This window comes from Pelophylax lessonae (genome assembly GCF_965119305.1).
Source record: "Pelophylax lessonae genome assembly, chromosome: 3".
Taxonomy (NCBI): Eukaryota; Metazoa; Chordata; class Amphibia; order Anura; family Ranidae; genus Pelophylax; species Pelophylax lessonae.
In genome coordinates, this window is record NC_138770.1 from 108,397 (window position 1) to 130,958 (window position 22,562).

Here is a 22,562-nt window from a genome sequence, read left to right on the forward strand (position 1 = left end):
AAGAAGAGGGTCAGATGCTGGGACAAGCAAACCAGCTCTGTAAAAACTATTTTCTACTGAGGTCAGGGAGGGCCTTGGAAAAGCTCATTGGGATTCCTCAGGATCTCAAACAAATAAATGAATAAATAAATAATGTTTTCAACATTTTTTTAACTCTGCCGTGGCCGGTCACAAGCCCGTGCTGTGAAAAGAGGAGGGTCAGATGTTGGGACAAGCAAACCAGCTCTGTAAAAACTATTTGCTACTGCGGTCAGGGAGGGCCTTGGAAAAGCTCATTGGGATTCCTCAGGATCTCAAACAAATAAATGAATAAATAAATAATGTTTTCAACATTTTTTTAACTCTGCCGTGGCCGGTCCCAAGCCCGTGCTGTGAAAAGAGGAGCGTCAGATGCTGGGACAAGCAAACCAGCTCTGTAAAAACTATTTTCTACTGAGGTCAGGAAGGGCCTTGGAAAAGCTCATTGGGATTCCTCAGGATCTCAAACAAATAAATGAATAAATAAATAAATAATGTTTTCAACATTTTTTAACTCTGCCGTCGCCGGTCCCAAGCCCGTGCTGTGAAATGAGGAGGGTCAGATGCTGGGACAAGCAAACCAGCTCTGTAAAAACTATTTGCTACTGCGGTCAGGGAGGGCCTTGGAAAAGCTCATTGGGATTCCTCAGGATCTCAAACAAATAAATGAATAAATAAATAATGTTTTTTTAACATTTTTTTAACTCCGCCGTGGCCGGTCCCAAGCCCGTGCTGTGAAAAGAGGAGGGTCAGATGCTGGGATAAGCAAACCAGCTCTGTAAAAACTATTTGATACTGCAGTCAGGGAGGGCCTTGGAAAAGCTCATTGGGATTCCTCAGGATCTCAAACAAATAAATGAATAAGTAAATAATGTTTTCAACATTTTTTTAACTCTGCCGTGGCCGGTCCCAAGCCCGTGCTGTGAAAAGAAGAGGGTCAGATGCTGGGACAAGCAAACCAGCTCTTTAAAAAAAAACTATTTGCTACTGCGGTCAGGGAGGGCCTTGGAAAAGCTCATTGGGATTCCTCAGAATCTCAAACAAATAAATGAATAAATAAATAAATAATGTTTTTAACATTTTTTAACTCTGCCCTTGCCGGTCCCAAGCCCGTGCTGTGAAAAGAGGAGGGTCAGATGTTGGGACAAGCAAACCAGCTCTGTAAAAACTATTTGCTACTGCGGTCAGGGAGGGCCTTGGAAAAGCTCATTGGGATTCCTCAGGATCTCAAACAAATAAATGAATAAATAAATAATGTTTTCAACATTTTTTTAACTCTGCCGTGGCCGGTCCCAAGCCCGTGCTGTGAAAAGAGGAGGGTCAGATGCTGGGACAGGCAAACCAGCTCTGTAAAAATTATTTTCTACTGAGGTCAGGAAGGGCCTTGGAAAAGCTCATTGGGATTCCTCAGGATCTCAAACAAATAAATGAATAAATAAATAAATAATGTTTTCAACATTTTTTAACTCTGCCGTCGCCGGTCCCAAGCCCGTGCTGTGAAAAGAGGAGGGTCAGATGCTGGGACAAGCAAACCAGCTCTGTAAAAACTATTTGCTACTGCGGTCAGGGAGGGCCTTGGAAAAGCTCATTGGGATACCTCATGGATCTCAAACAAATAAATTATTAAATAAATAAATAATGTTTTCAACATTTTTTAACTCTGCCGTGGCCGGTCCCAAGCCCATGCTGTGAAAAGAGGAGGGTCAGATGCTGGGACAAGGAAACCAGCTCTGTAAAAACTATTTGCTACTGCGGTCAGGGAGGGCCTTGGAAAAGCTCATTGGGATTCCTCAGGATCTCAAACAAATAAATGAATAAATAAATAATGTTTTCAACATTTTTTTAACTCTGTCGTGGCCGGTCCCAAGCCCGTGCTGTGAAAAGAAGAGGGTCAGATGCTGGGACAAGCAAACCAGCTCTGTAAAAAAAACTATTTGCTACTGCAGTCAGGGAGGGCCTTGGAAAAGCTCATTGGGATTCCTCAGGATCTCAAACAAATAAATGAATACATAAATAAATAATGTTTTCAACATTTTTTAACTCTGCCGTGGCCGGTCCCAAGCCCGTGCTGTGAAAAGAAGAGGGTCAGATGCTGGGACAAGCAAACCAGCTCTGTAAAAACTATTTTCTACTGAGGTCAGGGAGGGCCTTGGAAAAGCTCATTGGGATTCCTCAGGATCTCAAACAAATAAATGAATAAATAAATAATGTTTTCAACATTTTTTTAACTCTGCCGTGGCCGGTCCCAAGCCCGTGCTGTGAAAAGAGGAGGGTCAGATGTTGGGACAAGCAAACCAGCTCTGTAAAAACTATTTGCTACTGCGGTCAGGGAGGGCCTTGGAAAAGCTCATTGGGATTCCTCAGGATCTCAAACAAATAAATGAATAAATAAATAATGTTTTCAACATTTTTTTAACTCTGCCGTGGCCGGTCCCAAGCCCGTGCTGTGAAAAGAGGAGCGTCAGATGCTGGGACAAGCAAACCAGCTCTGTAAAAACTATTTTCTACTGAGGTCAGGAAGGGCCTTGGAAAAGCTCATTGGGATTCCTCAGGATCTCAAACAAATAAATGAATAAATAAATAAATAATGTTTTCAACATTTTTTAACTCTGCCGTCGCCGGTCCCAAGCCCGTGCTGTGAAATGAGGAGGGTCAGATGCTGGGACAAGCAAACCAGCTCTGTAAAAACTATTTGCTACTGCGGTCAGGGAGGGCCTTGGAAAAGCTCATTGGGATTCCTCAGGATCTCAAACAAATAAATGAATAAATAAATAATGTTTTTTTAACATTTTTTTAACTCCGCCGTGGCCGGTCCCAAGCCCGTGCTGTGAAAAGAGGAGGGTCAGATGCTGGGATAAGCAAACCAGCTCTGTAAAAACTATTTGATACTGCAGTCAGGGAGGGCCTTGGAAAAGCTCATTGGGATTCCTCAGGATCTCAAACAAATAAATGAATAAGTAAATAATGTTTTCAACATTTTTTTAACTCTGCCGTGGCCGGTCCCAAGCCCGTGCTGTGAAAAGAAGAGGGTCAGATGCTGGGACAAGCAAACCAGCTCTTTAAAAAAAAACTATTTGCTACTGCGGTCAGGGAGGGCCTTGGAAAAGCTCATTGGGATTCCTCAGAATCTCAAACAAATAAATGAATAAATAAATAAATAATGTTTTTAACATTTTTTAACTCTGCCCTTGCCGGTCCCAAGCCCGTGCTGTGAAAAGAGGAGGGTCAGATGTTGGGACAAGCAAACCAGCTCTGTAAAAACTATTTGCTACTGCGGTCAGGGAGGGCCTTGGAAAAGCTCATTGGGATTCCTCAGGATCTCAAACAAATAAATGAATAAATAAATAATGTTTTCAACATTTTTTTAACTCTGCCGTGGCCGGTCCCAAGCCCGTGCTGTGAAAAGAGGAGGGTCAGATGCTGGGACAGGCAAACCAGCTCTGTAAAAACTATTTTCTACTGAGGTCAGGAAGGGCCTTGGAAAAGCTCATTGGGATTCCTCAGGATCTCAAACAAATAAATGAATAAATAAATAAATAATGTTTTCAACATTTTTTAACTCTGCCGTCGCCGGTCCCAAGCCCGTGCTGTGAAAAGAGGAGGGTCAGATGCTGGGACAAGCAAACCAGCTCTGTAAAAACTATTTGCTACTGCGGTCAGGGAGGGCCTTGGAAAAGCTCATTGGGATACCTCATGGATCTCAAACAAATAAATTATTAAATAAATAAATAATGTTTTCAACATTTTTTAACTCTGCCGTGGCCGGTCCCAAGCCCATGCTGTGAAAAGAGGAGGGTCAGATGCTGGGACAAGGAAACCAGCTCTGTAAAAACTATTTGCTACTGCGGTCAGGGAGGGCCTTGGAAAAGCTCATTGGGATTCCTCAGGATCTCAAACAAATAAATGAATAAATAAATAATGTTTTCAACATTTTTTTAACTCTGCCATGGCCGGTCCCAAGCCCGTGCTGTGAAAAGAGGAGGGTCAGATGCTGGGATAAGCAAACCAGCTCTGTAAAAACTATTTGATACTGCAGTCAGGGAGGGCCTTGGAAAAGCTCATTGGGATTCCTCAGGATCTCAAACAAATAAATGAATAAATAAATAAATAATGTTTTCAACATTTTTTAACTCTGCCGTGGCCGGTCCCAAGCCCGTGCTGTGAAAAGAGGAGGGTCAGATGCTGGGACAAGCAAACCAGCTCTGTAAAAACTATTTGCTAGTGCAGTCAGGGAGGGCCTTGGAAAAGCTCATTGGGATTCCTCATGATCTCAAAAAAAAAAAAAAAATAAATAAATAATGTTTTCAACATTTTTTTTAACTCTGCCGTGGTCTGTCCCAAACCCGTGCTGTGAAAAGAGGAGGGTCAGATGCTGGGACAAGCAAACCAACTCTGTAAAAACTATTTGCTACTGCGGTCAGGGAGGGCCTTGGAAAAGCTCATTGGGATTCCTCAGGATCTCAAACAAATAAATGAATAAATAAATAAATAATGTTTTCAACATTTTTTTAACTCTGCCGTGGCCGGTCCCAAACCCATGCTGTGAAAAGAGGAGGGTCAGATGCTGGGACAAGCAAACCAGCTCTGTAAAAACTATTTGCTACTGCGGTCAGGGAGGGCCTTGGAAAAGCTCATTGGGATTCCTCAGGATCTCAAATAAATAAATCAATAAATAAATAATGTTTTCAACATTTTTTTAACTCTGCCGTGGCCGGTCCCAAGCCCGTGCTGTGAAAAGAGGAGGGTCAGAGGCTGTGACAAGCACACCAGCTCTGTAAAAACTATTTTCTACTGCGGTCAGGGAGGGTTTTGGAAAAGCTCATTGGGATTCCTCAGGATCTCAAACAAATAAATGAATAAATAAATAATGTTTTCAACATTTTTTAACTCTGCCGTGGCCGGTCCCAAGCCCGTGCTGTGAAAAGAGGAGGGTCAGATGCTGGGACAAGCAAACCAGCTCTGTAAAAACTATTTGCTACTGCGGTCAGGGAGGGCCTTGGAAAAGCTCATTGGGATTCCTCAGGATCTCAAACAAATAAATGAATAAATAAATAATGTTTTCAACATTTTTTTAACTCTGCCGTGGCCGGTCCCAAGCCCGTGCTGTGAAAAGAGGAGGGTCAGATGCTGGGACAAGCAAACCAGCTCTGTAAAAATGATTTGCTACCGCGGTCAGGGAGGGCCTTGGAAAAGCTCATTGGGATTCCTCAGGATCTCAAACAAATAAATGAATAAATAAATAATGTTTTCAACATTTTTTTAACTCTGCCGTGGCCGGTCCCAAGCCCGTGCTGTGAAAAGAAGAGGGTCAGATGCTGGGACAAGCAAACCAGCTCTGTAAAAAAAACTATTTGCTACTGCGGTCAGGGAGGGCCTTGGAAAAGCTCATTGGGATTCCTCAGAATCTCAAACAAATAAATGAATAAATAAATAAATAATGTTTTCAACATTTTTTAACTCTGCCGTGGCCGGTCCCAAGCCCGTGCTGTGAAAAGAGGAGGGTCAGATGTTGGGACAAGCAAGCCAGCTCTGTAAAAACTATTTGCTACTGCGGTCAGGGAGAGCCTTGGAAAAGCTCATTGGGATTCCTCAGGATCTCAAACAAATAAATGAATAAATAAATAATGTTTTCAACATTTTTTTAACTCTGCCGTGGCCGGTCCCAAGCCCGTGCTGTGAAAAGAGGAGGGTCAGATGCTGGGACAAGCAAACCAGCTCTGTAAAAACTATTTTCTACTGAGGTCAGGAAGGGCCTTGGAAAAGCTCATTGGGATTCCTCAGGATCTCAAAACAAATAAATGAATAAATAAATAAATAATGTTTTCAACATTTTTTAACTCTGCCGTCGCCGGTCCCAAGCCCGTGCTGTGAAAAGAGGAGGGTCAGATGCTGGGACAAGAAAACCAGCTCTGTAAAAACTATTTGCTACTGCGGTCAGGGAGGGCCTTGGAAAAGCTCATTGGGATTCCTCAGGATCTCAAACAAATAAATTATTAAATAAATAAATAATGTTTTCAACATTTTTTAACTCTGCCGTGGCCGGTCCCAAGCCCGTGCTGTGAAAAGAGGAGGGTCAGATGCTGGGACAAGGAAACCAGCTCTGTAAAAACTATTTGCTACTGCGGTCAGGGAGGGCCTTGGAAAAGCTCATTGGGATTCCTCAGGATCTCAAAACAAATAAATGAATAAATAAATAAATAATGTTTTCAACATTTTTTAACTCTGCCGTCGCCGGTCCCAAGCCCGTGCTGTGAAAAGAGGAGGGTCAGATGCTGGGACAAGCAAACCAGCTCTGTAAAAACTATTTGCTACTGCGGTCAGGGAGGGCCTTGGAAAAGCTCATTGGGATTCCTCAGGATCTCAAACAAATAAATTATTAAATAAATAAATAATGTTTTCAACATTTTTTAACTCTGCCGTGGCCGGTCCCAAGCCCGTGCTGTGAAAAGAGGAGGGTCAGATGCTGGGACAAGGAAACCAGCTCTGTAAAAACTATTTGCTACTGCGGTCAGGGAGGGCCTTGGAAAAGCTCATTGGGATTCCTCAGGATCTCAAACAAATAAATGAATAAATAAATAATGTTTTCAACATTTTTTAACTCTGCCATGGCCGGTCCCAAGCCCGTGCTGTGAATAGAGGAGGGTCAGATGCTGGGACAAGCAAACCAGCTCTGTAAAAACTATTTGATACTGCAGTCAGGGAGGGCCTTGGAAAAGCTCATTGGGATTCCTCAGGATCTCAAACAAATAAATGAATAAATAAATAAATAATGTTTTCAACATTTTTTAACTCTGCCGTGGCCGTTCCCAAGCCCGTGCTGTGAAAAGAGGAGGGTCAGATGCTGGGACAAGCAAACCAGCTCTGTAAAAACTATTTGCTACTGTGGTCAGGGAGGGCCTTGGAAAAGCTCATTGGTATTCCTCAGGATCTCAAACAAATAAATGAATAAATAAATAAATAATGTTTTCAACATTTTTTAACTCTGCCGTGGCCGTTCCCAAGCCCGTGCTGTGAAAAGAGGAGGGTCAGATGCTGGGACAAGCAAACCAGCTCTGTAAAAACTATTTGCTACTGGGGTCAGGGAGGGCCATGGAAAAGCTAATTGGGATTCCTCAGGATCTCAAATAAATAAATCAATAAATAAATAATGTTTTCAACATTTTTTTAACTCTGCCGTGGCCAGTCCCAAGCCCGTGCTGTGAAAAGAGGAGGGTCAGAGGCTGGGACAAGCACACCAGCTCTGTAAAAACTATTTTCTACTGCGGTCAGGGAGGGTTTTGGAAAAGCTCATTGGGATTCCTAAGGATCTCAAACAAATAAATGAATAAATAAATAATGTTTTCAACATTTTTTAACTCTGCCGTGGCCGGTCCCAAGCCCGTGCTGTGAAAAGAGGAGGGTCAGATGCTGGGACAAGCAAACCAGCTCTGTAAAAACTATTTGCTACTGAGGTCAGGGAGGGCCTTGGAAAAGCTCATTGGGATTCCTCAGGATCTCAAACAAATAAATGAATAAATAAATAATGTTTTCAACATTTTTTTAACTCTGCCGTGGCCGGTCCCAAGCCCGTGCTGTGAAAAGAGGAGGGTCAGATGCTGGGACAAGCAAACCAGCTCTGTAAAAACTATTTGCTACTGCGGTCAGGGAGGGCCTTGGAAAAGCTCACTGGGATTCCTCAGGATCTCAAACAAATAAACGAATAAATCAATAAATAATGTTTTCAACATTTTTTTAACTCTGCCGTGGCCGGTCCCAAGCCCGTGCTGTGAAAAGAGGAGGGTCAGATGCTGGGACAAGCAAACCAGCTCTGTAAAAACTATTTGCTACTGCGGTCAGGGAGGGCCTTGGAAAAGCTCATTGGGATGCCTCAGGATCTCAAACAAATAAATAAATAAATAAATAATGTTTTCAACATTTTTTTAACTCTGCCGTGGCCGGTCCCAAGCCCGTGCTGTGAAAAGAGGAGGGTCAGATGCTGGGACAAGCAAACCAGCTCTGTAAAAACTATTTGCTACTGAGGTCAGGGAGGGCCTTGGAAAAGCTCATTGGGATTCCTCAGGATCTCAAACAAATAAATGAATAAATAAATAATGTTTTCAACATTTTTTTAACTCTGCCGTGGCCGGTCCCAAGCCCGTGCTGTGAAAAGAGGAGGATCAGATGCTGGGACAAGCAAACCAGCTCTGTAAAAACTATTTGCTACTGCGGTCAGGGAGGGCCTTGGAAAAGCTCATTGGGATTCCTCAGGATCTCAAACAAATAAACGAATAAATCAATAAATAATGTTTTCAACATTTTTTTAACTCTGCCGTGGCCGGTCCCAAGCCCGTGCTGTGAAAAGAGGAGGGTCAGATGCTGGGACAAGCAAACCAGCTCTGTAAAAACTATTTGCTACTGCGGTCAGGGAGGGCCTTGGAAAAGCTCATTGGGATTCCTCAGGATCTCAAACAAATAAATGAATAAATAAATAATGTTTTCAACATTTTTTTAACTCTGCCGTGGCCGGTCCCAAGCCCGTGCTGTGAAAAGAGGAGGGTCAGATGCTGGGACAAGCAAACCAGCTCTGTAAAAACTATTTTCTACTGAGGTCAGGAAGGGCCTTGGAAAAGCTCATTGGGATTCCTCAGGATCTCAAAATAAATAAATGAATAAATAAATAAATAATGTTTTCAACATTTTTTAACTCTGCCGTCGCCGGTCCCAAGCCCGTGCTGTGAAAAGAGGAGGGTCAGATGCTGGGACAAGCAAACCAGCTCTGTAAAAACTATTTGCTACTGCGGTCAGGGAGGGCCTTGGAAAAGCTCATTGGGATTCCTCAGGATCTCAAACAAATAAATGATTAAATAAATAAATAATGTTTTCAACATTTTTTAACTCTGCCGTGGCCGGTCCCAAGCCCGTGCTGTGAAAAGAGGAGGGTCAGATGCTGGGACAAGGAAACCAGCTCTGTAAAAACTATTTGCTACTGCGGTCAGGGAGGGCCTTGGAAAAGCTCATTGGGATTCCTCAGGATCTCAAAACAAATAAATGAATAAATAAATAAATAATGTTTTCAACATTTTTTAACTCTGCCGTCGCCGGTCCCAAGCCCGTGCTGTGAAAAGAGGAGGGTCAGATGCTGGGACAAGCAAACCAGCTCTGTAAAAACTATTTGCTACTGCGGTCAGGGAGGGCCTTGGAAAAGCTCATTGGGATTCCTCAGGATCTCAAACAAATAAATTATTAAATAAATAAATAATGTTTTCAACATTTTTTAACTCTGCCGTGGCCGGTCCCAAGCCCGTGCTGTGAAAAGAGGAGGATCAGATGCTGGGACAAGGAAACCAGCTCTGTAAAAACTATTTGCTACTGCGGTCAGGGAGGGCCTTGGAAAAGCTCATTGGGATTCCTCAGGATCCCAAACAAATAAATGAATAAATAAATAATGTTTTCAACATTTTTTAACTCTGCCATGGCCGGTCCCAAGCCCGTGCTGTGAATAGAGGAGGGTCAGATGCTGGGACAAGCAAACCAGCTCTGTAAAAACTATTTGATACTGCAGTCAGGGAGGGCCTTGGAAAAGCTCATTGGGATTCCTCAGGATCTCAAACAAATAAACGAATAAATCAATAAATAATGTTTTCAACATTTTTTTAACTCTGCCGTGGCCGGTCCCAAGCCCGTGCTGTGAAAAGAGGAGGGTCAGATGCTGGGACAAGCAAACCAGCTCTGTAAAAACTATTTGCTACTGCGGTCAGGGAGGGCCTTGGAAAAGCTCATTGGGATTCCTCAGGATCTCAAACAAATAAATGAATAAATAAATAATGTTTTCAACATTTTTTTAACTCTGCCGTGGCCGGTCCCAAGCCCGTGCTGTGAAAAGAGGAGGGTCAGATGCTGGGACAAGCAAACCAGCTCTGTAAAAACTATTTTCTACTGAGGTCAGGAAGGGCCTTGGAAAAGCTCATTGGGATTCCTCAGGATCTCAAAATAAATAAATGAATAAATAAATAAATAATGTTTTCAACATTTTTTAACTCTGCCGTCGCCGGTCCCAAGCCCGTGCTGTGAAAAGAGGAGGGTCAGATGCTGGGACAAGCAAACCAGCTCTGTAAAAACTATTTGCTACTGCGGTCAGGGAGGGCCTTGGAAAAGCTCATTGGGATTCCTCAGGATCTCAAACAAATAAATGATTAAATAAATAAATAATGTTTTCAACATTTTTTAACTCTGCCGTGGCCGGTCCCAAGCCCGTGCTGTGAAAAGAGGAGGGTCAGATGCTGGGACAAGGAAACCAGCTCTGTAAAAACTATTTGCTACTGCGGTCAGGGAGGGCCTTGGAAAAGCTCATTGGGATTCCTCAGGATCTCAAAACAAATAAATGAATAAATAAATAAATAATGTTTTCAACATTTTTTAACTCTGCCGTCGCCGGTCCCAAGCCCGTGCTGTGAAAAGAGGAGGGTCAGATACTGGGACAAGCAAACCAGCTCTGTAAAAACTATTTGCTACTGCGGTCAGGGAGGGCCTTGGAAAAGCTCATTGGGATTCCTCAGGATCTCAAACAAATAAATTATTAAATAAATAAATAATGTTTTCAACATTTTTTAACTCTGCCGTGGCCGGTCCCAAGCCCGTGCTGTGAAAAGAGGAGGATCAGATGCTGGGACAAGGAAACCAGCTCTGTAAAAACTATTTGCTACTGCGGTCAGGGAGGGCCTTGGAAAAGCTCATTGGGATTCCTCAGGATCCCAAACAAATAAATGAATAAATAAATAATGTTTTCAACATTTTTTAACTCTGCCATGGCCGGTCCCAAGCCCGTGCTGTGAATAGAGGAGGGTCAGATGCTGGGACAAGCAAACCAGCTCTGTAAAAACTATTTGATACTGCAGTCAGGGAGGGCCTTGGAAAAGCTCATTGGGATTCCTCAGGATCTCAAACAAATAAATGAATAAATAAATAAATAATGTTTTCAACATTTTTTAACTCTGCCGTGGCCGTTCCCAAGCCCGTGCTGTGAAAAGAGGAGGGTCAGATGCTGGGACAAGCAAACCAGCTCTTTAAAAACTATTTGCTAGTGCAGTCAGGGAGGGCCTTGGAAAAGCTCATTGGGATTCCTCATGATCTCAAACAAATAAATGAATAAATAAATAAATAATGTTTTCAACATTTTTTTAACTCTGCCGTGGCCGGTCCCAAGCCCGTGCTGTGAAAAGAGGAGGGTCAGATGCTGGGACAAGCAAACCAGCTCTGTAAAAACTATTTGCTACTGTGGTCAGGGAGGGCCTTGGAAAAGCTCATTGGTATTCCTCAGGATCTCAAACAAATAAATGAATAAATAAATAAATAATGTTTTCAACATTTTTTTAACTCTGCCGTGGCCGGTCCCAAGCCCGTGCTGTGAAAAGAGGAGGGTCAGATGCTGGGACAAGCAAACCAGCTCTGTAAAAACTATTTGCTACTGCGGTCAGGGAGGGCCATGGAAAAGCTAATTGGGATTCCTCAGGATCTCAAATAAATAAATCAATAAATAAATAATGTTTTCAACATTTTTTTAACTCTGCCGTGGCCGGTCCCAAGCCCGTGCTGTGAAAAGAGGAGGGTCAGAGGCTGGGACAAGCACACCAGCTCTGTAAAAACTATTTTCTACTGCGGTCAGGGAGGGTTTTGGAAAAGCTCATTGGGATTCCTAAGGATCTCAAACAAATAAATGAATAAATAAATAATGTTTTCAACATTTTTTAACTCTGCCGTGGCCGGTCCCAAGCCCGTGCTGTGAAAAGAGGAGGGTCAGATGCTGGGACAAGAAAACCAGCTCTGTAAAAACTATTTGCTACTGAGGTCAGGGAGGGCCTTGGAAAAGCTCATTGGGATTCCTCAGGATCTCAAACAAATAAATGAATAAATAAATAATGTTTTCAACATTTTTTTAACTCTGCCGTGGCCGGTCCCAAGCCCGTGCTGTGAAAAGAGGAGGGTCAGATGCTGGGACAAGCAAACCAGCTCTGTAAAAACTATTTGCTACTGCGGTCAGGGAGGGCCTTGGAAAAGCTCATTGGGATTCCTTAGGAACTCAAACAAATAAACGAATAAATCAATAAATAATGTTTTCAACATTTTTTTAACTCTGCCGTGGCCGGTCCCAAGCCCGTGCTGTGAAAAGAGGAGGGTCAGATGCTGGGACAAGCAAACCAGCTCTGTAAAAACTATTTGCTACTGCGGTCAGGGAGGGCCTTGGAAAAGCTCATTGGGATTCCTCAGGATCTCAAACAAATAAATGAATAAATAAATAATGTTTTCAACATTTTTTTAACTCTGCTGTGGCCGGTCCCAAGCCCGTGCTGTGAAAAGAAGAGGGTCAGATGCTGGGACAAGCAAACCAGCTCTGTAAAAAAAACTATTTGCTACTGCAGTCAGGGAGGGCCTTGGAAAAGCTCATTGGGATTCCTCAGGATCTCAAACAAATAAATGAATAAATAAATAAATAATGTTTTCAACATTTTTTAACTCTGCCGTGGCCGGTCCCAAGCCCGTGCTGTGAAAAGAAGAGGGTCAGATGCTGGGACAAGCAAACCAGCTCTGTAAAAAAAACTATTTGCTACTGCAGTCAGGGAGGGCCTTGGAAAAGCTCATTGGGATTCCTCAGGATCTCAAACAAATAAATGAATAAATAAATAAATAATGTTTTCAACATTTTTTAACTCTGCCGTGGCCGGTCCCAAGCCCGTGCTGTGAAAAGAGGAGGGTCAGATGCTGGGATAAGCAAACCAGCTCTGTAAAAACTATTTGATACTGCAGTCAGGGAGGGCCTTGGAAAAGCTCATTGGGATTCCTCAGGATCTCAAACAAATAAATGAATAAATAAATAAATAATGTTTTCAACATTTTTTTAACTCTGCCGTGGCCGGTCCCAAGCCCGTGCTGTGAAAAGAGGAGGGTCAGATGCTGGGACAAGCAAACCGGCTCTGTAAAAACTATTTGCTACTGCGGTCAGGGAGGGCCTTGGAAAAGCTCATTGGGATTCCTCAGGATCTCAAACAAATAAATGAATAAATAAATAATGTTTTCAACATTTTTTTAACTCTGCCGTGGCCGGTCCCAAGCCCGTGCTGTGAAAAGAAGAGGGTCAGATGCTGGGACAAGCAAACCAGCTCTTTAAAAAAAACTATTTGCTACTGCGGTCAGGGAGGGCCTTGGAAAAGCTCATTGGGATTCCTCAGAATCTCAAACAAATAAATGAATAAATAAATAAATAATGTTTTTAACATTTTTTAACTCTGCCCTTGCCGGTCCCAAGCCCGTGCTGTGAAAAGAGGAGGATCAGATGTTGGGACAAGCAAACCAGCTCTGTAAAAACTATTTGCTACTGCGGTCAGGGAGGGCCTTGGAAAAGCTCATTGGGATTCCTCAGGATCTCAAACAAATAAATGAATAAATAAATAATGTTTTCAACATTTTTTTAACTCTGCCGTGGCCGGTCCCAAGCCCGTGCTGTGAAAAGAGGAGGGTCAGATGCTGGGACAAGCAAACCAGCTCTGTAAAAACTATTTTCTACTGAGGTCAGGAAGGGCCTTGGAAAAGCTCATTGGGATTCCTCAGGATCTCAAACAAATAAATGAATAAATAAATAAGTAATGTTTTCAACATTTTTTAACTCTGCCGTCGCCGGTCCCAAGCCCGTGCTGTGAAAAGAGGAGGGTCAGATGCTGGGACAAGCAAACCAGCTGTCAGGGATACCACATGCAGGCATCCAGCAAGGGTGATCAGATCAGTTGGCTGCACCAAGGAATCAGGACCAAGATGGATAAAGATGTAAATAAGTTTATTAAGCAAAATGACACACTCCAATACCAACACCAGTGACCATAAACAAGTAAACAAAATATAAATGATAACAGTACAAAACCCCAATAGAACCTAACAAACTATATACAAAAGGATGGAGCAAACAATAGCAGGACAGGACAGGGACAGGAGACAAGGAAAGCAGGGAGCCAGGTACAGGAAGCAGGGTACAGGGAACAGGATCAGAATACAGCATTCAGGATACAGGTTTCAGGATACAGGTTTCAGGATCAGACAGGGACACGGCTAGCAGAGAAAATACTGAAGCACTGAGCCTCAGTGAAGGGCGGGCTTATATTCCCTCAGCAGTCCTCAGGTGCAGCTTAATTAAAAGAACAGTCCAGCTGCTGGGAGACACCCGCTGGTGGGCCCTGGAACTGCACCCCTCAGTTCCAGAAACAGTGCCACCAGCAGGTGACCCACATAATGACACTGATCCTGACAGTTCCCCCCCTTTAAGGAGCGGCCTCCGGACGCTCCATTGTGCTTCTACCCCGAAAATCCAAAAAGGTCTCCCCTCCATGTCTGTGGGTCTTCTAGCACTCTATAGGCCAAAGGCCTTTGAATTGCCGGAAGACGTGCCACCAGAGTCCAGCAATTGATCATGCGCCCCACCACCAGGGTCTGGAAGCCGTCTAGGCAACCCACAGGTCAAGTTCCTGAAGAGGCGTAACATTAGGGATACACCTGCCCTCATTGCAACACATGTCCCAACACTGGGACTGAAGGCAAGCTGGACATAAAGCAGGGGAGCGCCAGCGGCATGCAGGATGTCCGGCAGTGGCACACCAGGCTGGGCAACAGACAGTGGCACATCAAACAGGGCGGCAGACCGTGGCTCAGCGGGCACTGGATCAGCAAGCACTGTGTCAGCGGGCACTGGAACAGCAAGCACTGGGTCAGCAGGCACGGTAGTGGTCACCGGAACAGCGGGCACGGGATCAGCTGGCACCGGATTAGTGGGCTGAGTAAGAGACACCGGATCAGCAGGCACCGGAACAGCAGGCACTGGGTCAGCGGGCACTGGAACAGCAAGCACTGGGTCAGCAGACTGGGTAGTGGTCACCAGAACAGCGGGTATGGGATCAGCTGGCACTGGATTAGCGGGCTGAGTAAGAGACACCGGATCTGCGGGCACCAGAACAGCGGGCACTGGACCAGCAGGCTCAGTAGGAGGCACCAGATCAGCGGGCACGGGAACAGCAGGCATCAGAACAGCAGGCACTGGATCAGCAGGCTCAGTAGGAGGCACCAGATCAGTGGGCACTGGATCAGCAGGCTTAGTAGGAGGCACCAGATCAGTGGGCACTGTAACAGCAGGCACTGGATCAGCAGGCTCAGTAGGAGGCACCCGATCAGTGGGCACTGGATCAGCGGGCACTGAAACAACAGGCATCAAAACAGCGGGCACTGGATCAGCAGGCTCAGTAGAAGGCACCGGATCAGTGGGCACTGGATCAGCAGGCTCAGTAGGAGGCACTGGATCAGCGGGCACCGGAACAGCAGGCATCAGAACAGTGGGCACTGGATCAGCAGGCTCAGTAGGAGGCACCGGATCAGTGGGCACTGGATCAGTGGGCACTGGAACAACAGGCATCAGGACAACGGGCACTGGATCAGCAGGCTCAGTAGGAGGCACCGGATCAGTGGGCACTGGATCAAAAGGCTCAGTAGGAGGCACCAGATCAGCGGGCACTGGATCAGCAGGCATCAGAACAGCAGGCTCAGTAGGAGGCACTGGATCAGTGGGCACTGGATCAGCGGGCACTGGAACAACAGGCATCAGAACAACGGGCACTGGATCAGCAGGCTCAGTAGGAGGCACCGGATCAGTGGGCACTGGAACAACAGGCTCAGTAGGAGGCACCAGATCAGCGGGCACTGGATCAGCAGGCACTGGATCAGCAGGCTCAGTAGGAGGCACTGGATCAGTGGGCACTGGATCAGCGGGCATCAGAACAGTGGGCACTGGATCAGCAGGCTGAGAAACAGGCACCGGTTCAGCAGGCTGGGTAACAGGTATAATTGTATGTGTTGGGAAAAATCTCCTTTTCTTTTTAGGTTTAGATACAGGAATCCTGCTAGTGGTTGCAGGGCTATGAATAGATTGTGAAGTAGATGGAAGTGAAATGGCAGTTTTGTTATATGATGGAAAAGGAGAGACAGTTACAGAGGAGAATTTCTGAGAGGTTGCTATGGGCAACAGGGTAGTAGAGGAAGTTTTCACAGGGTTAAATGCAGGAAAAGTGCAACTCGTTAAGCCAGGATATGAACAAGCAGTGGAAAGCAAACCATACCTAACTGCAGCTGTGGTTGCTACGGGTAACGGAGAGGAGAAACTTTAAGAAAACTGGTGTCCAGAGGCAGAAGTGGATTGGTGTGAGTTAGCTGATGCTAAATTGGAAAGATCTGACCAGGTTTGCAGTAAGGCCTGAACAAAACTCAATTTACAATCCCCTTGTCTGATTAGAGAATATACAGCAGTCATGCAATCCAACAGGGCCTCTGGAGAATACACTGAATAATGTTCAATAAAATAGGGTTTATCATCTTCCAAGAGCCACACAAGAGATACCACCTGAGAGACACTAAAAGGAGGAGAATAATCATCACCACCCTTAGGGGTATTAGATAAAGCCAACTCTGCACAGAGCTGAATAAGTGGCTGAATCTCTTTGAACAAAACTCTGCCTTGGTCAACAAACGAGTGGGCCAGACGGATGCATTCCAACAACTGCTCGCTAGTGTAAGTTTTCAAAATTTGGCGACAATATTCCCTGTCTTCTGTTACAAGCAAAGACAAATAAAAGACCTCCTCTGACTGCATCTTGCAACAACCAGAAAATTCCTAATTCCCAGGTGCAACCGATCTGATCGTTAGTGGCTTCAGTATTCTGTCAGGGATACCACATGCAGGCATCCAGCAAGGGTGATCAGATCAGTTGGCTGCACCAAGGAATCAGGACCAAGATGGATAAAGATGTAAATAAGTTTATTAAGCAAAATGACACACTCCAATACCAACACCAGTGACCATAAACAAGTAAACAAAATATAAATGATAACAGTACAAAACCCCAATAGAACCTAACAAACTATATACAAAAGGATGGAGCAAACAATAGCAGGACAGGACAGGGACAGGAGACAAGGAAAGCAGGGAGCCAGGTACAGGAAGCAGGGTACAGGGAACAGGATCAGAATACAGCATTCAGGATACAGGTTTCAGGATACAGGTTTCAGGATCAGACAGGGACACGGCTAGCAGAGAAAATGCTGAAGCACTGAGCCTCAGTGAAGGGCGGGCTTATATTCCCTCAGCAGTCCTCAGGTGCAGCTTAATTAAAAGAACAGTCCAGCTGCTGGGAGACACCCGCTGGTGGGCCCTGGAACTGCGCCCCTCAGTTCCAGAAACAGTGCCACCAGCAGGTGACCCACGTAATGACACTGATCCTGACACCAGCTCTGTAAAAACTATTTGCTACTGCGGTCAGGGAGGGCCTTGGAAAAGCTCATTGGGATTCCTCAGGATCTCAAACAAATAAATGAATAAATAAATAATGTTTTCAACATTTTTTTAACTCCGTCGTGGCCGGTCCCAAGCCCGTGCTGTGAAAAGAGGAGGGTCAGATGCTGGGATAAGCAAACCAGCTCTGTAAAAACTATTTGATACTGCAGTCAGGGAGGGCCTTGGAAAAGCTCATTGGGATTCCTCAGGATCTCAAACAAATAAATGAATAAATAAATAAATAATGTTTTCAACATTTTTTTAACTCTGCCGTGGCCGGTCCCAAGCCCGTGCTGTGAAAAGAGGAGGGTCAGATGCTGGGACAAGCAAACCAGCTCTGTAAAAACTATTTTCTACTGAGGTCAGGAAGGGCCTTGGAAAAGCTCATTGGGATTCCTCAGGATCTCAAACAAATAAATGAATAAATAAATAAATAATGTTTTCAACATTTTTTAACTCTGCCGTCGCCGGTCCCAAGCCCGTGCTGTGAAAAGAGGAGGGTCAGATGCTGGGACAAGCAAACCAGCTCTGTAAAAACTATTTGCTACTGCGGTCAGGGAGGGCCTTGGAAAAGCTCATTGGGATTCCTCAGGATCTCAAACAAATAAATTATTAAATAAATAAATAATGTTTTCAACATTTTTTAACTCTGCCGTGGCCGGTCCCAAGCCCGTGCTATGAAAAGAGGAGGGTCAGATGCTGGGACAAGGAAACCAGCTCTGTAAAAACTATTTGCTACTGCGGTCAGGGAGGGCCTTGGAAAAGCTCATTGGGATTCCTCAGGATCTCAAACAAATAAATGAATAAACAAATAATGTTTTCAACATTTTTTAACTCTGCCATGGCCGGTCCCAAGCCCGTGCTGTGAATAGAGGAGGGTCAGATGCTGGGACAAGCAAACCAGCTCTGTAAAAACTATCTGCTACTGCGGTCAGGGAGGGCCTTGGAAAAGCTCATTGGGATTCCTCAGGATCTCAAACAAATAAATGAATAAATAAATAATGTTTTCAACATTTTTTTAACTCTGCCATGGCCGGTCCCAAGCCCGTGCTGTGAAAAGAGGAGGGTCAGATGCTGGGATAAGCAAACCAGCTCTGTAAAAACTATTTGATACTGCAGTCAGGGAGGGCCTTGGAAAAGCTCATTGGGATTCCTCAGGATCTCAAACAAATAAATGAATAAATAAATAAATAATGTTTTCAAAATTTTTAACTCTGCCGTGGCCGGTCCCAAGCCCGTGCTGTGAAAAGAGGAGGGTCAGATGCTGGGACAAGCAAACCAGCTCTGTAAAAACTATTTGCAAGTGCAGTCAGGGAGGGCCTTGGAAAAGCTCATTGGGATTCCTCATGATCTCAAACAAATAAATGAATAAATAAATAATGTTTTCAACATTTTTTTTAACTCTGCCGTGGTCTGTCCCAAGCCCGTGCTGTGAAAAGAGGAGGGTCAGATGCTGGGACAAGCAAACCAGCTCTGTAAAAACTATTTGCTACTGCGGTCAGGGAGGGCCTTGGAAAAGCTCATTGGGATTCCTCAGGATCTCAAACAAATAAATGAATAAATAAATAAATAAATAATGTTTTCAACATTTTTTTAACTCTGCCGTGGCCGGTCCCAAGCCCATGCTGTGAAAAGAGGAGGGTCAGATGCTGGGACAAGCAAACCAGCTCTGTAAAAACTATTTGCTACTGCGGTCAGGGAGGGCCTTGGAAAAGCTCATTGGGATTCCTCAGGATCTCAAATAAATAAATCAATAAATAAATAATGTTTTCAACATTTTTTTAACTCTGCCGTGGCCGGTCCCAAGCCCATGCTGTGAAAAGAGGAGGGTCAGAGGCTGTGACAAGCACACCAGCTCTGTAAAAACTATTTTCTACTGCGGTCAGGGAGGGCCTTGGAAAAGCTCATTGGGATTCCTCAGGATCTCAAACAAATAAATGAATAAATAAATAAGTAATGTTTTCAACATTTTTTAACTCTGCCGTCGCCGGTCCCAAGCCCGTGCTGTGAAAAGAGGAGGGTCAGATGCTGGGACAAGCAAACCAGCTCTGTAAAAACTATTTGCTACTGCGGTCAGGGAGGGCCTTGGAAAAGCTCATTGGGATTCCTCAGGATCTCAAACAAATAAATGAATAAATAAATAATGTTTTCAACATTTTTTTAACTCCGCCGTGGCCGGTCCCAAGCCCGTGCTGTGAAAAGAGGAGGGTCAGATGCTGGGATAAGCAAACCAGCTCTGTAAAAACTATTTGATACTGCAGTCAGGGAGGGCCTTGGAAAAGCTCATTGGGATTCCTCAGGATCTCAAACAAATAAATGAATAAATAAATAAATAATGTTTTCAACATTTTTTTAACTCTGCCGTTGCCGGTCCCAAGCCCCTGTTGTGAAAAGAGGAGGGTCAGATGCTGGGACAAGCAAACCAGCTCTGTAAAAACTATTTTCTACTGAGGTCAGGAAGGGCCTTGGAAAAGCTCATTGGGATTCCTCAGGATCTCAAACAAATAAATGAATAAATAAATAAATAATGTTTTCAACATTTTTTAACTCTGCCGTCGCCGGTCCCAAGCCCGTGCTGTGAAAAGAGGAGGGTCAGATGCTGGGACAAGCAAACCAGCTCTGTAAAAACTATTTGCTACTGCGGTCAGGGAGGGCCTTGGAAAAGCTCATTGGGATTCCTCAGGATCTCAAACAAATAAATTATTAAATAAATAAATAATGTTTTCAACATTTTTTAACTCTGCCGTGGCCGGTCCCAAGCCCGTGCTGTGAAAAGAGGAGGGTCAGATGCTGGGACAAGGAAACCAGCTCTGTAAAAACTATTTGCTACTGCGGTCAGGGAGGGCCTTGGAAAAGCTCATTGGGATTCCTCAGGATCTCAAACAAATAAATGAATAAATAAATAATGTTTTCAACATTTTTTAACTCTGCCATGGCCGGTCCCAAGCCCGTGCTGTGAATAGAGGAGGGTCAGATGCTGGGACAAGCAAACCAGCTCTGTAAAAACTATTTGCTGCTGCGGTCAGGGAGGGCCTTGGAAAAGCTCATTGGGATTCCTCAGGATCTCAAACAAATAAATGAATAAATAAATAATGTTTTCAACATTTTTTTAACTCTGCCATGGCCGGTCCCAAGCCCGTGCTGTGAAAAGAGGAGGGTCAGATGCTGGGATAAGCAAACCAGCTCTGTAAAAACTATTTGATACTGCAGTCAGGGAGGGCCTTGGAAAAGCTCATTGGGATTCCTCAGGATCTCAAACAAATAAATGAATAAATAAATAAATAATGTTTTCAACATTTTTAACTCTGCCGTGGCCGGTCCCAAGCCCGTGCTGTGAAAAGAGGAGGGTCAGATGCTGGGACAAGCAAACCAGCTCTGTAAAAACTATTTGCTAGAGCAGTCAGGGAGGGCCTTGGAAAAGCTCATTGGGATTCCTCATGATCTCAAACAAATAAATGAATAAATAAATAATGTTTTCAACATTTTTTTTAACTCTGCCGTGGTCTGTCCCAAGCCCGTGCTGTGAAAAGAGGAGGGTCAGATTCTGGGACAAGCAAACCAGCTCTGTAAAAACTATTTGCTACTGCGGTCAGGGAGGGCCTTGGAAAAGCTCATTGGGATTCCTCAGGATCTCAAACAAATAAATGAATAAATAAATAAATAAATAAATGTTTTCAACATTTTTTTAACTCTGCCGTGGCCGGTCCCAAGCCCATGCTGTGAAAAGAGGAGGGTCAGATGCTGGGACAAGCAAACCAGCTCTGTAAAAACTATTTGCTACTGCGGTCAGGGAGGGCCTTGGAAAAGCTCATTGGGATTCCTCAGGATCTCAAATAAATAAATCAATAAATAAATAATGTTTTCAACATTTTTTTAACTCTGCTGTGGCCGGTCCCAAGCCCGTGCTGTGAAAAGAGGAGGGTCAGAGGCTGTGACAAGCACACCAGCTCTGTAAAAACTATTTTCTACTGCGGTCAGGGAGGGTTTTGGAAAAGCTCATTGGGATTCCTCAGGATCTCAAACAAATAAATGAATAAATAAATAATGTTTTCAACTTTTTTTAACTCTGCCGTGGCCGGTCCCAAGCCCGTGCTGTGAAAAGAGGAGGGTCAGATGCTGGGATAAGCAAACCAGCTCTGTAAAAACTATTTGATACTGCAGTCAGGGAGGGCCTTGAAAAAGCTCATTGGGATTCCTCAGGATCTCAAACAAATAAATGAATAAATAAATAAATAATGTTTTCAACATTTTTTTAACTCTGCCGTGGCCGGTCCCAAGCCCGTGCTGTGAAAAGAGGAGGGTCAGATGCTGGGACAAGCAAACCAGCTCTGTAAAAACTATTTGCTACTGCGTTCAGGGAGGGCCTTGGAAAAGCTCATTGGGATTCCTCAGGATCTCAAACAAATAAATGAATAAATAAATAATGTTTTCAACATTTTTTTAACTCTGCCGTGGCCGGTCCCAAGCCCGTGCTGTGAAAAGAAGAGGGTCAGATGCTGGGACAAGCAAACCAGCTCTTTAAAAAAAACTATTTGCTACTGCGGTCAGGGAGGGCCTTGGAAAAGCTCATTGGGATTCCTCAGAATCTCAAACAAATAAATGAATAAATAAATAAATAATGTTTTTAACATTTTTTTAACTCTGCCATGGCCGGTCCCAAGCCCGTGCTGTGAAAAGAGGAGGGTCAGATGTTGGGACAAGCAAACCAGCTCTGTAAAAACTATTTGCTACTGCGGTCAGGGAGGGCCTTGAAAAAGCTCATTGGGATTCCTCAGGATCTCAAACAAATAAATGAATAAATAATTAATGTTTTCAACATTTTTTTAACTCTGCCGTGGCCGGTCCCAAGCCCGTGCTGTGAAAAGAGGAGGGTCAGATGCTGGGACAAGCAAACCAGCTCTGTAAAAACTATTTTCTACTGAGGTCAGGAAGGGCCTTGGAAAAGCTCATTGGGATTCCTCAGGATCTCAAACAAATAAATGAATAAATAAATAAATAATGTTTTCAACATTTTTTAACTCTGCCGTCGCCGGTCCCAAGCCCGTGCTGTGAAAAGAGGAGGGTCAGATGCTGGGACAAGCAAACCAGCTCTGTAAAAACTATTTGCTACTGCGGTCAGGGAGGGCCTTGGAAAAGCTCATTGGGATTCCTCAGGATCTCAAACAAATAAATTAATAAATAAATAAATAATGTTTTCAACATTTTTTAA